Source organism: Panthera onca, chromosome B3 (assembly GCF_046562875.1).
Source record: "Panthera onca isolate mPanOnc1 chromosome B3, mPanOnc1 haplotype 2, whole genome shotgun sequence".
In the NCBI taxonomy this organism is placed as follows: domain Eukaryota; kingdom Metazoa; phylum Chordata; class Mammalia; order Carnivora; family Felidae; genus Panthera; species Panthera onca.
In genome coordinates, this window is record NC_138344.1 from 85,232,278 (window position 1) to 85,247,353 (window position 15,076).

At 36.6% G+C, this 15,076-nt stretch overlaps 1 long non-coding RNA gene and 1 pseudogene across 4 annotated transcripts in view; one reads left to right on the forward strand and one right to left on the reverse strand.

Annotated features, from left to right (window-relative positions):
• Positions 1-15,076, reverse strand: part of LOC132669563 (uncharacterized) — a 39,444-nt gene that overhangs the window by 10,460 nt on the left and 13,908 nt on the right. For all 4 annotated transcript variants that reach the window (XR_013556149.2, XR_013556146.2, XR_013556147.2 and 1 more), the window contains exon 2: positions 5,585-5,673. This is a non-coding gene — a long non-coding RNA (uncharacterized LOC132669563). The remainder of the gene's footprint in view (positions 1-5,584; positions 5,674-15,076) is intronic.
• Positions 7-5,574, forward strand: LOC132669562 (large ribosomal subunit protein eL32 pseudogene; annotated as a pseudogene).

Here is a 15,076-nt window from a genome sequence, read left to right on the forward strand (position 1 = left end):
CTAAAGGAAATGCATTTAAAGAGTTAAAACTCACATACATTTGGGCTAAATACCTATAGTCATTATTGTCTCTCACCTGAATGTCTTTTATTGATGTGATGTCACAAGTGGCTCTGATTGCTGGCAATAGCTTCCTTAACATGCTCATGTGTTCTAAATCAAAATCTAAATTTTTCAGACACTTTCCACAGGAGTGATTTGAAGCCAGCTGAAAGAGCAAATGATATTTGGGTGGGGGGAGGGGGGAGGGAGGAGGCAATGACAGAAACTGGTGAATGGAAGGTGGTGAGTCACTGGCCTTCATGGGCACCCACCTCCATGTTTCCACACACTTACCACTAGCTTCCCAGGTAACCAGAGCTTACCACTTGGGTGTAGTCATATGGGCAAAAATGGCTAAAATGAACTGAAAAGGCAGGGACAGTAATAGTAGCGGTAATAGTGGCGAGGAGAATCGGTGCTGAGATATATTGGGGAGTAAAATCCCTCCTCAACACCCGTGGCCTTTTCTGGCCCAGTGTGGCTTGTGTGATGATTCTATCACTCTTCAACAAACTTCTAACACTGTCTCTTATACTCACAAAATCATCATCAACATTGTTTTTCTTGTTATTTATTCTCTACCTCCTTATTTCATAACTGCATAATCTCAGTTCATGGAAATGACCAGAGAATTCTCAAAACTAATTCTATCCCACTATCTTTCTCCAACTCACCTGAATGTGGTGTTCTGAAAAATTTACAGAGTCACGTCCTTGTCAAAGAAAAATAGCATTTCTGTGGCAAGGCAGCCAATCTCTCTTATTTGTAACTCAGCATGAGGCCATTATTTAAAGCTTAAAGAAGAAAATTTTCACATTGTTCCATTTTATGACTTAAGCAGATCAACTGAAGGTATGGGCAAATCATGTCTTTCCTATAAAACTATCATGAGAAACCAGAGGGGGCCACTCTAAACAGCCTTATCTGCAGGAAATTTAAAGAATGAAATCTACTTCTAAAACTGTTCCTGTGTCAGACAGATATACTGTTTGTAAGATATCCCATCTCTGAAAACTTTGTAGAGAAAGGTATTCTTCCTCATTCTGCTCCAAATCATTTTCATGAAAGAGCGGGTCTAAGAATGTAGTAAGAAAAATCCAGCAGTCTCTAAAAAGGCTTCTTTCTCGTGTTCAGAGCCTCCCTGTCCAGTCCGCTGTAATGTTCTTTATCCCAAGTAAACATAGCTAAGCATTTGCAAAGACCTCAGAGAATTCAAAGCTCTGAGAGGGGGAATTTTATTTTATAACTTAAATTTATTTAATATAATTTTAAATAATACATTCACATGGCTCAAAACTTAAAATGATATAAAAAGGTATACACTGAGAATCTGTTTCGCCTCCTTTTCCCATCCACTCAGTAATCCCTGATGCCCACTCCCACCCTATAGATTAGCACTTGCATTGCTTTCATTTTTTTTTTAAGTTCATTTATTTTGAGAGAGAGAGAGAGAGAGAGAGAGAGCAGGGGAGAGGCAGAGAGAGGAGTGAGAGAATCCCAAGCAACCTCCATGCTCAGCACTGAGCCTGATGCAGGGCTCAGTTTCACAACCCTGAGCCTATATCAAGGGTGGGACTCAACCAACGGAGCCACCCAGGCACTCCGCATTGGTTTCTTAAGGGGTCTTCCACTTAAGGGGTCTTTTTATGCATATACAAGCAAACATTAATACATATTCTTATTTTTCTACATTTCTTATATTGGAGGCAACATACATGTTCTGCAGCTTGCTTTTTTCATATAAAAATATATCCCAGGGACACCTGGGTGGGCTCAGTAGGTTAAGCGTCCAACTTCAGCTTAGATCATGATCTCACGGTTCACAAAATTGAGCCCTGAATTGGGCTCTGCACTCACTGCATGGAGCCTGCTTGGGATTCTCTCTCTCCTCTGTCTCTGCCCGTCCCCTGCTTATGCTGCTCTCTTTTTTTTCTCCCAAAATAAATAAAGAAATAAACTTTAATATATATGTATATATATATTAAATGTATATATGTATACACACACACACACACACACACACACACACACACACACATATATATACACATGCATATATATAGCTCCTGAAGACTACGCTATATCAGTACATAGACAGCACTTATTAAACCATATAGTGCCCTTGTTGATAGATGCTCAGGATGTTTTTTTAACTCTTAGTATCACAAACATCTGCAGCGAACAACTCTGGCTTGTGTGTCCTTTTGTACGTGTACAAGTATATCTGCAGGATACAGATACTTCATATAATTTTGATTAAATACCTCTGTTTTGGGGCACCTGCGTGGCTTGGTTGAGCATCTGACTTCAGCTCAGGTCATGATTTCATGGTTTGCGAGTTCAAGCCCCGCATCAGGCTCTGTGCTGACAGCTTGGACCCTGGAGCCTGCTTCGAATTCTGTGTCTCCCTCTCTCTCTCTGCCCTTCCCCCAGTCACACTCTGTCTCTCTCTCTCTCAAAAATGAATAAACATTAAAAAATTTTTAAAAATACCTCTGTTTTTACATTTATCAAAGAGTGGTGTGTGTTTTAGTTTGTGCTATCTCGTCATTATTTTATGAGCTTCTAGAAGGCAGAACCGTGTCTCATTCATCTTTGCATCCACAGCCCCTACCATACTACCTGGCATGCTAATGTTGAATACAAAATAAACTTCCTAGTGTAACTATAACCTTGAGAACATTAAAGTAACCCCTCAATTTAAAAGGCTGAGATCTAGGGTATAGATGAAGAGGCACTTCTAAGTTTCTATTTTAAGGATGAAAATGGGACTTATAAAATGCCAGGCCGAATGAAAATATTGAATAAGGAGTAGAAGTTTCAAGGATGAAGATGTCTCTTCAGATCCAGGAACTAGGACAATGTCATGTGTGTTTTCCGGGTTATCCACACGCAGAGAAGCTTAATGGTAAAATAGAGAGGGAGCCTGGAGGACTCCTGCCTGGTGAAGATCAGCCAGGAATGTCAGAGAACAGTCCTTCCCTAGCAACCCAGACCAAGACAGGGTGTAAAGGTGAATGCACACCTGGACTGGAATCTGAACAGAGAAGTGTGTGTGTGTGTGTGTGTGTGTGTGTGTGAGTATGTCTGTGTAACATGGTTCTAATTCACCTTCTTTTCCATTTTTATGACAGTCTATGTGAATGGCTCTTAATTCTGCTCTGCAGCCCCCTCACTTGTCTGGAAAGCTGCTAGCGAAGAGACTTGGTGAAAACTCAGACTTTTCCTAAACTGACGGGCAGCCATACTTCCCAGCTCTTTCCCTCCCTGCCCCGGTGCTGTCCCTCCCCAGCCATCACTGCTCTCCCAGCTCCTAAGTCATAGGGGCACTCTCTCTGCACTAGGTCATCGCTAACCATCCCTGCTGCCCCTCAACTGTGTTTAATCAGGTTTGAAGAGATGGAATGGCAGGCAGATAACGTAACACACAGAACTCAGCTAAGCCTGTTTCCAAAATCCCTGCCTCTCAAAAACTTACAGTGAAAAGTAAACTGGTGCAATGTTTTGGTTGTACCAATAAGGTGGCAGCAGCATTCAAAACTTGTGAACGTGTGTTTTTATATAGCAATTTCACTTCAGGCATTTAATTCTATGAATACACTTAGAAAAACACAAAAATGTGCACGTTTGCTAAAGTATTATTTGAAAAAACAGAAAGACAAAAAATAACTTCAGTGTCCATCAATATGGGAATGGTTATATCCATGATAGCATATTGTTTGGTATCCTGTGCAGCTGCTAGAAGAATGAAATAGACTCCTATGTAGGGAATGGAATGACAGCCAAAAACACTGCTAATCAAATAAAAGCAAATTCAGAAGAGTAGATATATTATATGATTTATTTGTGACTTAAAATAACACATGCTTACATATGAATGTAAAAGTCTATTAATTGGGGTGCCTGGCTGGTTCAGTTGGTAAAGCATGTGATTCCTGACCTCAGGGTTGTGAGTTCAAGCCCCACATTGGGTGTAGAGATTACTTAATTAAGAAAGGGAAAAAAATTTAAAGCCTCTTAAAATATATGAGAAACTTGGGGTACCTGGGTGGATCAGTCGGTTAAGCTTCTGACTCCTGAATTCAGCTCAGGCCATGGTCTCACAGTTTGTGGGTTCAAGCCCAACATTGGTGGTGCAGAGCCTGCTTGAGATTCTCTTTCTCTCTCTGCCCCTCTCCCTCTCTCTCTCTCAAAATAAATGGATGAACTTTTTTAAAAATATGAGAAATTATTATTAATGGCTACTACTAGAGAATGGGATTGTGGGAGGCTAGGAAGCAAGAAACAATTTTTTTAAAATTCTATATGCTGTCTGTATTGATTGCAAATATGATTACAAATATTGATTACAAAATATGATTAAACCTATTAATTCTTAGGTTCCCATGGTGTACAGATTACACAAGATTTAATGATCATTTCTTACTTAGAAAAGCCACTACTTTAGAAATCCTCCAGCCCTTCTTCGACCTGCCCATGGAAGTGGCAGCCGTCTCCTACTCTGGATCATGGCCGCCCTCAGACCTCCTGTGAAGCCCAAGATGGTTAAAAAGAGGACCAAGAAGTTCTTCTGGAAACAGTCAGACCATAGATAAGTCAAAATTAAGTGCAACTGGTGGAAACCCAGAGGCATTGACAATATGGAGTTCTCAGAAGATTCACGGACCAGATCCTGATGCCCACCATTGGTTATGGGAGCAACAAGAAAGCAAAGCACATGCTGCCCAGTGGCTTCCGGAAGTTCCTAGTCCACAACATCGAGGATCTTGAAGAGCTGCTGATGTGCAATAATATCTTACTGTGCACAGATTGCTCACAGTGTCTCCTCCAAGAACTGCAAAGCCATTGTGGAAAGAGCAGCTGAGCTGGCCATCAGAGTCACCAATCCCAATGCCAGGCTGTGCAGTGAAGAAAATGAATAGACAGACAACTTATGTGCATGTTGTATTTGTGTTAATAAAACCATAAAACCACAAAAGAAAAGAAAAAATAAGAGAAAAGAAAAGAAAAAGAAAACTCTTCCAAAGAGTTCTTTGTGGTTGTGATTGACTTTAATTGAGGTTCACAGAACCAGCTTTTAGCTTTGTGGACGTAAATTAAAAATTCAACACATTTAGAAAACTAGGTAAAATTTTCTGGGATTATAAAAATCAATGTGTTTAGCCTTCAGACTGATGAGATTGCCAATAATTTTTTTTAAATGTTTATTTATTTTTGAGAGAAAAAGAGACAGTGTGAGTGGGAGAGGTGCAGAGACAGAGGGAGACACAGAATTCAAAGCAGGCTCCAGGCTCTGAGCTGTCAGCACAGAGCCTGATGCAGGGCTTGAACCCACAAACTGTGACATCATGACCTGAGCCAAAGTAGGACACTCAATCAACTAGTCACCAGGCACCCCGAAATTACCAACAATTTTAATATCACTCTTGACTGCCCACAAGTTTGTGTCATATTTTACAAGGTCAGGGAGAAGTGAAGAAGATGCCCCCATATTGTGTAAGTGTTCTAATGCTAAAGAAGAGACTGCTTAGGGCCAACTTACACAAAACAGCAGATTCTGATATTAGGTTTTCAAATCCTGATCATTGGAGCCATTCAGTCAGTCTCTGTGCCTGATCCTGAAGAAACAACCTGAGACAAGAAGCAAGAAGATGAGAAAACGTCAAGGCAAAAAAAAAAAAAAAAAAAAAATTTGGTAGATACAATTGTCAATAGATTCAAACAGGCTCTTTGGAGGCAAGTCTTTAACCAAGAATCTTGAACCTGCCAAAATTTCCGGGCCACCTACCTTTTCCATGACTTCCTGTTGCTAAGATGATGATGTCTTAGGTTACTGATCTAATAAGGTTTTTCAGGGCCAAAAAGTTTTAGCAATTTGCCTTTTTATTCTGCAGCGTAGGAAACAAAGTCATGGAATGCCTTATTTGATTCCTCTTCACTCTGGAATAGTATTTTGTGTTTGCAAATGTAGAGAAAACAACACTTTCTTGGTAGTAAGATGGTAGGTCTCTACTGGAAGCTAATAGACATAACAAGCAAATGGATAATTCATCTTGCTGTGACTATAACCAGGTCTAGTTTAGGGAAATAATCCAAACATGAAATTCATAAACAATCTTAAGGGATCTTCAGGACCAAAGCATACTTTTGAGGTTAGCCCCCAAACCTATGAGAACTTCCATTTTACAACTAAATGCTGAGGCGCAATAACCATTAAAAAAGATCAGCAGATGAGTTAGAAATAACAGAAAGTAAGAGAAAAAGTAGTCATGTAGCAATAATTATGACTTTGCTTGCATAATTCACTTATTACCAAGCAATTCATCTTCAATTATAAGGATGTAACTTTCTAAGAAAAGTTTGCTTTCGGGGCGCCTGGGTGGCGCAGTCGGTTAAGCGTCCGACTTCAGCCAGGTCACGATCTCGCGGTCCGTGAGTTCGAGCCCCGCGTCAGGCTCTGGGCTGATGGCTCGGAGCCTGGAGCCTGTTTCCGATTCTGTGTCTCCCTCTCTCTCTGCCCCTCCCCTGTTCATGCTCTGTCTCTCTCTGTCCCAAAAATAAATAAAAAACGTTGAAAAAAAAAATTAAAAAAAAAAAAGAAAAGTTTGCTTTCACAAAGTGAATAGGTTCAAAGCGTGTTCGGTAATTTAATTTCGAATATATGTGTTGGTGTAATTAGGGGCTTTCAAGGCACTAGCCTCCGATATTTAGATCCAGGTATCCAGAAATAAAGTATTTTGATAACTAACTTGAAGTCCAAATGCACATTGGCCCCAATTATTGGAATAATATGGGTGACAGTATATTTTTGAACCCACTCTCCAGATAACTTGGACGTAAATATCCAACAGAAGTTCACAGAGTTGGGATACCTCTTCAGATTCGTTTTGGTGTAGAATATTTTCTCCTTTGAACCACTAATCAATTTTATTATGTGCAGTTTCTACAAGTCTATTTGCCCCAATGTCTTAGCATTATAGTACCCTCTCATCAGAATATTGGTTAGATTCCCTAGTGTGAATCACTTATCCAGTTGCTCGCCTGATTTATTCACATGTTTTTGAGGTTTGTGAAATGTGGCAGATAAACAGGTTTATGCTGTGTGCAGCTTGGAGGGCGGCCAATGTCTGTCTGCCTATACAGTATATTTACTCTCGTTCCTCAAATCTCTCTCCCATACAAAGAAGCTGTACTTTAAGACTCAAATCAGTGTAGAATGCATCTAGTAATGTCACTGCAGAAAACAGCAGGTGCTCATCCTCTCATTTGCAGTGATTCTTGCAGTGAAGAAAGTGAATCAATGATTCACCCAATGGACAAAGAAACGTCACAGCGAATATTTGGAAAAGTCAAATGCAGGAAAGGACCATTCTCATCTAAAGGTGTGCTCTGATTTTAGAAAGTAAACCCCCCCACCCCACAAGAAAATCAGGAATTTTGCTGAAGTGCTCTGATTGTACCTGCAGTAAGCAATGGCATGTTCCCTCTCTCCCTGCTTCTTCTCTTTTATTGCTTTTGTGTTGTACTTCTAAAATAAATATCAATAAATCATTGCAGTTAGATACTCTAATATAGACAGAAATGTACTTGACTCCCTACAGTCATTACAATTGGAGGGGACTCTGATTAGGATGCTTTACTTAATTAAGTGATATCGTCTAAAGAGAGTTCTTCCCTCCATTTTCTGTTTAACAGTCTTATAAAACACCAACAGAGGAAATTCATTCTGTTGTTTGCTTTCCTTATTGTAAATGGTTTATTCTCATTCATAGTTTACAGAAGATGTTGTGTTAATGAAATGGCTAATAAGCCAAAGACTGGTTCAGCTGCATACAGAGCCTTGTTCAAATCAGCTCAAGCTATAGCAGCCTTGAGAACATTTTCTCCCTCAGTCCCAGAAATATATTTTAAAAATTTTTTACAAGATCTGTAACATAAAATTAAGATGACTCAAATTTTATTTTTCTGAGAAATCGTGCTTCCTCTGGTTTATGTATGGTTCAGCAGAGACCTTAAAAATCTGTTTCTTTGAAAAAATAGGAGAAATTGGGCAAAGAATAAGCAATCCTTATGCATAAGATGTTATTTGTGAGGCACTTTAATTTTACTGAAAGAAGTCATTAAATTTGGATTGCCAATACAAATATGATTATATATGTTTTCTAAATAAAATGTTATTATGTTGCAACTGAACTCATCCATTTATTGTTTGTTTACCTAATGCTCAAACGCATGTTTTATTCATAGATGTCTGGGAGAAAAAAAATTTTGCTTGATAATCACACCAAGCATATTTAACAAAAGCAATTCTCCTTTTATTAGTGAACAAGTTTAAGCAGAATGATTTCATTTTTTTTCCATTTAGTTAATTCAGACTTGCAGAATCCCCAGTATACAGCTTTTGTTTCTCCCCTTGCTGCCTTTTATGTCTTTAATATATGCATGCCTATCCACTGATGGGAAAATATCATTTCCTGCAACTCTTCCTTTTTCTTTCTTGAATATTCTCTCAGTTGATTTCTGGTTTTGGTTAGTTTTCACTACTTAGTTCTGTCAAATCATATAGAAGACAGAGTGAAGCCAAGTAAATAGTTTACTATCCTGTTGAAGATTTTAAACTCTGTTTCATTACAGGAAATTTGAATCCTAAATATATTTATTCATTCCATTAAAAATAAATAATATGTTTGTATTTTAAAAAGAATCAAAAATTGATAGAAAGTAGTAAAGGAAGTGAAGATTTATTAATATTTATGAAATTGTTTTCATTACCAAATAAAACATTTTAGCAAAATGCTTGCAACTTTAGCAAAATTACGATGTATTAAATGTAACAACTTTGTTTATTAAAAAGAAATATAAATGTAAACACTCTCTTAAATGAATTCAGCCCGTTTACAATAGATTTTTTTTCTTACTTAAACACAATATGCAGCTAAAAGCATTTAATGATCACGAAAATTTAAATATATTTAAGTCTCAAAATGTAAAAATGAATATTAATGAATCACATGCAAGAGACTTTTAATTAATTGCTAAACTATTAAAAAGAACACTTTATAACATTGCTAAGAACCTGAATTATTTTGATTCCTGATCTACATAGCTTGGTCATTTTTCAAGCAAAAGAATAATCATAATAATAACAACCCACATTGCTAAATGAGTTAATTAACATTGTATGACTATAAGGTTTTTGTTTTTGTTTTTAACTGCATAATACTAGTCCTACATAAAACCACTAGCTGGAAACATTCTGAAGTTACATAAGTTTTCTTAACTCCCAAGTTAAATCGGCTCTACCATAGAAAAAGAGTAAAACAATGTACCCCCTGGACATGCTACCCAAAGTGAATTCCAGAAGTTGCTCATAATTGTTTTTTTTTTAAGATACTTTTTATTAAAGACTAGCCTTATATTAGTTCTAAAGTTCACTAAACATTAGTTATGTTCTTGTTTTGTAATATAGATAATTTTTACAACCAAAAGCTTAGTTAGCCCGCTTTCTATTAAGCAAACTTCTTCATCGATTTTCTTTAAGCCCTTCATTTAAAAAGGTGCCTTTGTCCTGAAACTAAGCATATGACATTTCTGTCTCTTAAGAAATTTTTTAAAGAACTGAATAACAGCAAGTAAATTCTGTTAGGGACTTTATTCTCTTTTCCTGTATTTGTTCATTTCTTTAAAAATAAAGTAATTTTTAAAGAATTAAAAATGTGGATTTTTTTGTAAGGCTTTCAGATGAATGAGAATTGTGTCTAATGAAGTACCACTGAAGTAAGAGTAGCTGCTAAATCATTATCTGGCAGAAGAATGTGAGTATTATTTTGTCCAAATCAATTATTTTTATCAAATGACTTTTCTGTCTAAATTGTTTGCTTTAAGAAATAATGATGTTAGAGATAAGCAGGTATTTTAATATGCATTTTTAGAGCATTATTATTCCAATTCCTATAAACCAAACTAAATGCAACAGAGCCAATTTCAGGCTGTTCGTTACTGAACTGCTTTTCATTGGAGCAGTGAACGTTTGTAGCTAATGCTCCAATCTTGATGAGCAAAAATACCAGAGTTTAAAATTTTAAGCACAAATAGTACTGTGCATGTAATAGGCTCTTTAGTCAGAAGAAAAATATTGACATCCTAACATAGCCTTTTCCTGAACTTGTAAGATGTGTATTCTAAAGTATTTATCATCAAAGCTATTTGTCTCTATAAAGCAGCAGAAAGAGTAAATTCCCGAATGAGAACCTAGCTAAGAGACACCCTCCTGCAATGAAGTAGATCAAATCTGTACAAAGAAGAGTACAAAAAAATAGTTTGGTGCCAAAGAGAAGATAGTTCTTTGAAACTATTTTTTTTTATTCTACAGAAAAATGTAATGAGTGCTCTAGAAAGAACATGCTTAGCAAAAAGCTTTTTTGGGGAACAGGGAGAGAAAAAAAAATCTTGTGTGATGTGAGAGGAGAAAACATACAGACCAAAACAAAACAAACAATAAACAAAAATAGTTAAAACAAACCAAATGTATTTTCTTCTAAAGCATGTTTTCTTTCAGCAAGAGATGACTATAGTCTGAAGAGAAAATTCCTCTCATCAGCGAGTTGTACTTTATAAATACAGGAGAACAAATTGTAGACTTTTTTGGAAGACAATTCTCTTATTAATAGCACTGGTTTCACAGCTATTTTTGCCTCTAAAAAGGGCGCCTCCTGGACATTCACAAATAAGCTTTTTTGAGGGAAAAAAAGTTGTAAAACTATTGCCAAAATGTATATAGTTCTGATTCATGCTAAACATTTTTAACAAACCATTTTACGTGTTTATGTGTTTTGAAGCACCTCAGTGGCCCAGAGCGAGCTCTACCTTTAATGTGAGAAGACAACATAACAAAGAATCTGTCACACAGACACAGACACACACACCCACACACACATACACACACCAAAATGGAAAAAAAAAAAAAAAAGGATGCAGTGGGCGGGAAGAAAAAAACAAATGTTACTTATAATGAACAGATTATGAACTTCATAAAAATATGACAAAAGCAATATTTTTGCCCTAGTAAAATAATTTCTGATGTCGAAAAAATGAAACTAAAGTAAAACTTCTGAGTAGAATCAAGCATTGAACAAATTGTAGAAAAGTAATAGTGTTAAATATTGTACATTCTTTTAAGACTTCTATGATACAGCTGTTAATATAGTTAACTTAGTTCAATATTGTGTTAATATGAAAATAGCTATAATATAGTACTTAGTTATTTGTAATATAATAATCATTCATAATATATGGCCCAACAGTCCAGGAAAAGCCAGCCCAGTTATCTTTTACAAGTACTAACCACACATAAATCATATAACAACTCAAATTCATGCCCTAAATTTTATTTTCAAAAATTGGTATTTTTCTCATATTCAAATGCATACAAAATTAAAACAAAAATGTAAGATTAACACAAATAGAACAACCTTTGGGGATTTTCAAGATCTTATTTTCCTAACAATAATAACTAAGTAAAAATAATTATTAGTAAGAGTGATTGAAATACATTCTATATTTTAATGACTCAAATATTTATTTCTACTCCTTTTTGCATCAAGACTGTGGGAAATTTTTATTATAGCGATCAGATGGTGCGCTGATGTGAGAAATGTTGCAAAGCATCCTGTTGATTGCTTCTAATTAACTGCAATGCTCTTGTGTTCTCAGTTTTAGCCAGCCCACACTACACAATGCCTTTTATTTTGCTTTGAATGGATTTTTAGTTAAAAACAGCTGATCTCAATATCCACAGCATTTTGGCTTTTTTTTTATCTCTTAACATTTTCATGGAATATTTTCTTTTCAAGTTTAAAAGATAAATTTGAAAACATTTCTAAAGCATGAAGTATAATCAGTTAAATTAACAGCACTCGTGTGGTCTTTCACATGTATTTTGCATGTTCTATAGTACGTGATTACATTCTCAAACCACATTTCAATTCCCCTTTAAAAGTTATACATCTGAGTGATAGTTTAAGAAGGCAAATCTGAAAAGCAGTTTAGAGCATGCGACTAATTTTTAATTTTAAACATTTTTGTTAGCAGACTACTAAATAGAACAGAACTGAAACACAGGACCACAAGCAAGGGATGGAAAGGATTTCAGAATTAAAAGTATTAAATAAAATTCTTTGCACTCACCTTTCTCTGATGATTTAAGCTTAAGCAGCCCTGACAGAGAGAAGTCATGAATTTTCATCAACTTCACACATGTCATACATTTAAAAACATTTTGATTTGCCCTGGGACCCCTGCATGTCTCTGAAGCACAGTAACAGTGCTGTGCTGTTTTGTAGGTACAAACCCTATGAACTCCCAGAGCTCTAGAAGATATATTACCAATGTAAACAGCCTCTTAAGTGAAAAAAAAGAGCATTAAATAACACGAAGTTTCCAAGGAAATGCAGAATTTAAAACAGAATATTACTAGAAACAGTGCACTTCCTATAATTTTAAGTGCCAACTTTATCCATACACTAGCTTTCTAAGAACATATCCTTTTCTGACCCAAGAAACAATCATTTTGGAAAGGAAAATTTATAACTTAAAAATTAGTTACTAATTTGGTCTAATAGATGTTGAAAGTGATTAAATAGTCCTCTTTTTGTGCATATGAAGATAAAATGTGACTCATGCAACTAGAAACGCCTAGTTTCAAAATGGCTGCCAACATCCTAATACTTCCAGGAGAAGGCTAAGTACACTAAGTATAGTGCAATAAAAACAGAATGTCCTGGGATTATCTTCCAAATACTTCTGTCCCTCTTAAAATTGTGAGAAAACATAAAGACAAGGTAAGAAAGAAACGTTAGGAGAGATTAACAAGTGCAAAGTTGCAAATCATGTAACGATAAAAATCAAGTGGCATTTCAAATAATTTACACTGTGCCCCTCAGCTTTACAACTGAGGAAAATGAAGCCCAAAGAGGTAAAATGACTTCCCCAAGGTCTTACAAAGACTAAGATATAAAGCTCAATTAGAGGCAAGTGTCTTGACTTGTGGTAGCACACTTTCTACAACACTACACAGCCTTTCAATACAGTGACAGAAATGTCAGCTCAGGTGGATGTCAGTCCTACAGTAAAGTAAAACAATGAGCAATGCACAGGACATACAAAATTAATTTGCAATATTTACTTAGTGGGAACAGTCATTTTCCTTAAAAAGATGCCTCTTGGAAAATATCTTTATGCCTTCCTTTTTGCCAGGGTTTAAGGATTTGTACCTATTTAATAAAAGGTAGTTCTCTTTAGCACTCTTACACCAAGCGGGCAGGTAAAAACAACCACCAAATAGTCCCATTGTCACTAATTTGTCCCTTTTAATCCAGTCTCTAATCTGCTGACTGCATGGTCTTTCTAAAATGCACATCTGATTATGTTTGAATTTTTTCAGTGCCTTTCCATCTGCTGCAAGATAAACCTACACTTCTTAGCCTGGCATTCAAGGGTCTTCAAAATGTTTTGCCCATAGCACCCCTTCAGTTTTACTCCCAACACTCTCCTCACAGTTTCTCCTCCAGCAATACAATCCAGGTATGATTCCCTGAACAGGACATGCTTTTCACTGCCTCTGGGCCTTTGCACATCCTTTTTCCTCTACCCGGAATACCTGATAAAACCTTGTTTCTCCTTCAGGATTGAATTCAAGTGTTACCTTTTCTCCTTCTGCCAAATATAGATGCTTCTTCCCTCTGGATCCCACTGCATGTTGCACAGACTTCAGATTACTCCACTCATTGCATTGAACTGTGATTGTCTATTTTCATGCTTGTCTCTCCAAACACAGTGTCTTTGGGGTTAGAGACATATCTTTTTCTGCATGCGTAGAACTTTGCCTGATGTAAGTGAATCTTTACTGACTGAATAAATCAATCAATAAATAGGCCATATCATAAAATATTTATGTCTTAGGGTGATACTGCCTAGTTCTTCTGTATAATGTCTAAGCTGGATATGCACTGACAACAGGATATTATATCAACCTCTGTTTTTGGTTTCTATCAAAAAAGTATAATTTTATAAATACTCTTCCACTATAGTGAGTTGACTTTGTTATGAACTTGGTGATGAAATACCAAGTCCTATCTACATGTGAATAAAACAGAGAATTTTGGGGAGAGCAATGGGTCATCATTGTTCCAGACACTGGTAAAGAACATTTCCTTTTAGGAATCCATTTCTTGTTAGAAACAAAAGTTGAAGGATTAGCTGTAACCCACTAAGAGTGTAAATGCATATTTAAACTGCATATAAACAGGAAGCAATATCTGTATCTTCGTGCCAAGTGAGTGCTTTAAAAGAGGATGTTTGATCTTAAGTAAATGGAATTTAGATTCAAGATTTAACTTATTTAGGGTTCTGTTGCTGTTTGACTCCTTCCAGTCTTCTTAATTTTTCTGAGCAAATGCTGCTGAGGTGCAAATACCGCCTAGGGAGCCTACTCAGCTGAAGCCAGGGACATCCTTGCTATATAAGCACTCATTTCCACTTGAAATAATATCCTCATACTCATTGATGAAAGGTCTCACATTCAAAATGGAAAAGAATCTGCCAGTATAGTCTTTTCTTAACAGGTATGTAATCTTGAACCAGTCCCCAAATCAATGAAGAGAGATTCTAGGAGTTGTTTGGGCCAACACAAGGCATAGTGCATCCCAACTCTGAAGCTACTTCCAATCTTTTGATTCCTCCTGCCTTCACTCCACTGGTTCCATTGTGCCCCAAAGCTATAGTCCCTAATCAAATGTGAGAGGTGCTCACTAAGGAATAGAAGTTGGGAACACAGCAATAGTAGCCATCGCTCTTGCATAATAGATTCCTCTTGGCCATTCCGTAGAGCAGCCCTATGTGGCATTATCATTAACAATCAACATTAGTTCTTATATTCTTTTCTAGTAGATAAGACCATACTGGCCAGTTCCCACTCCCACTCCCAAAAGAATGATAGGATTTGTAACCTTCTGTTTCCTTCACCACTTCAGAAGAT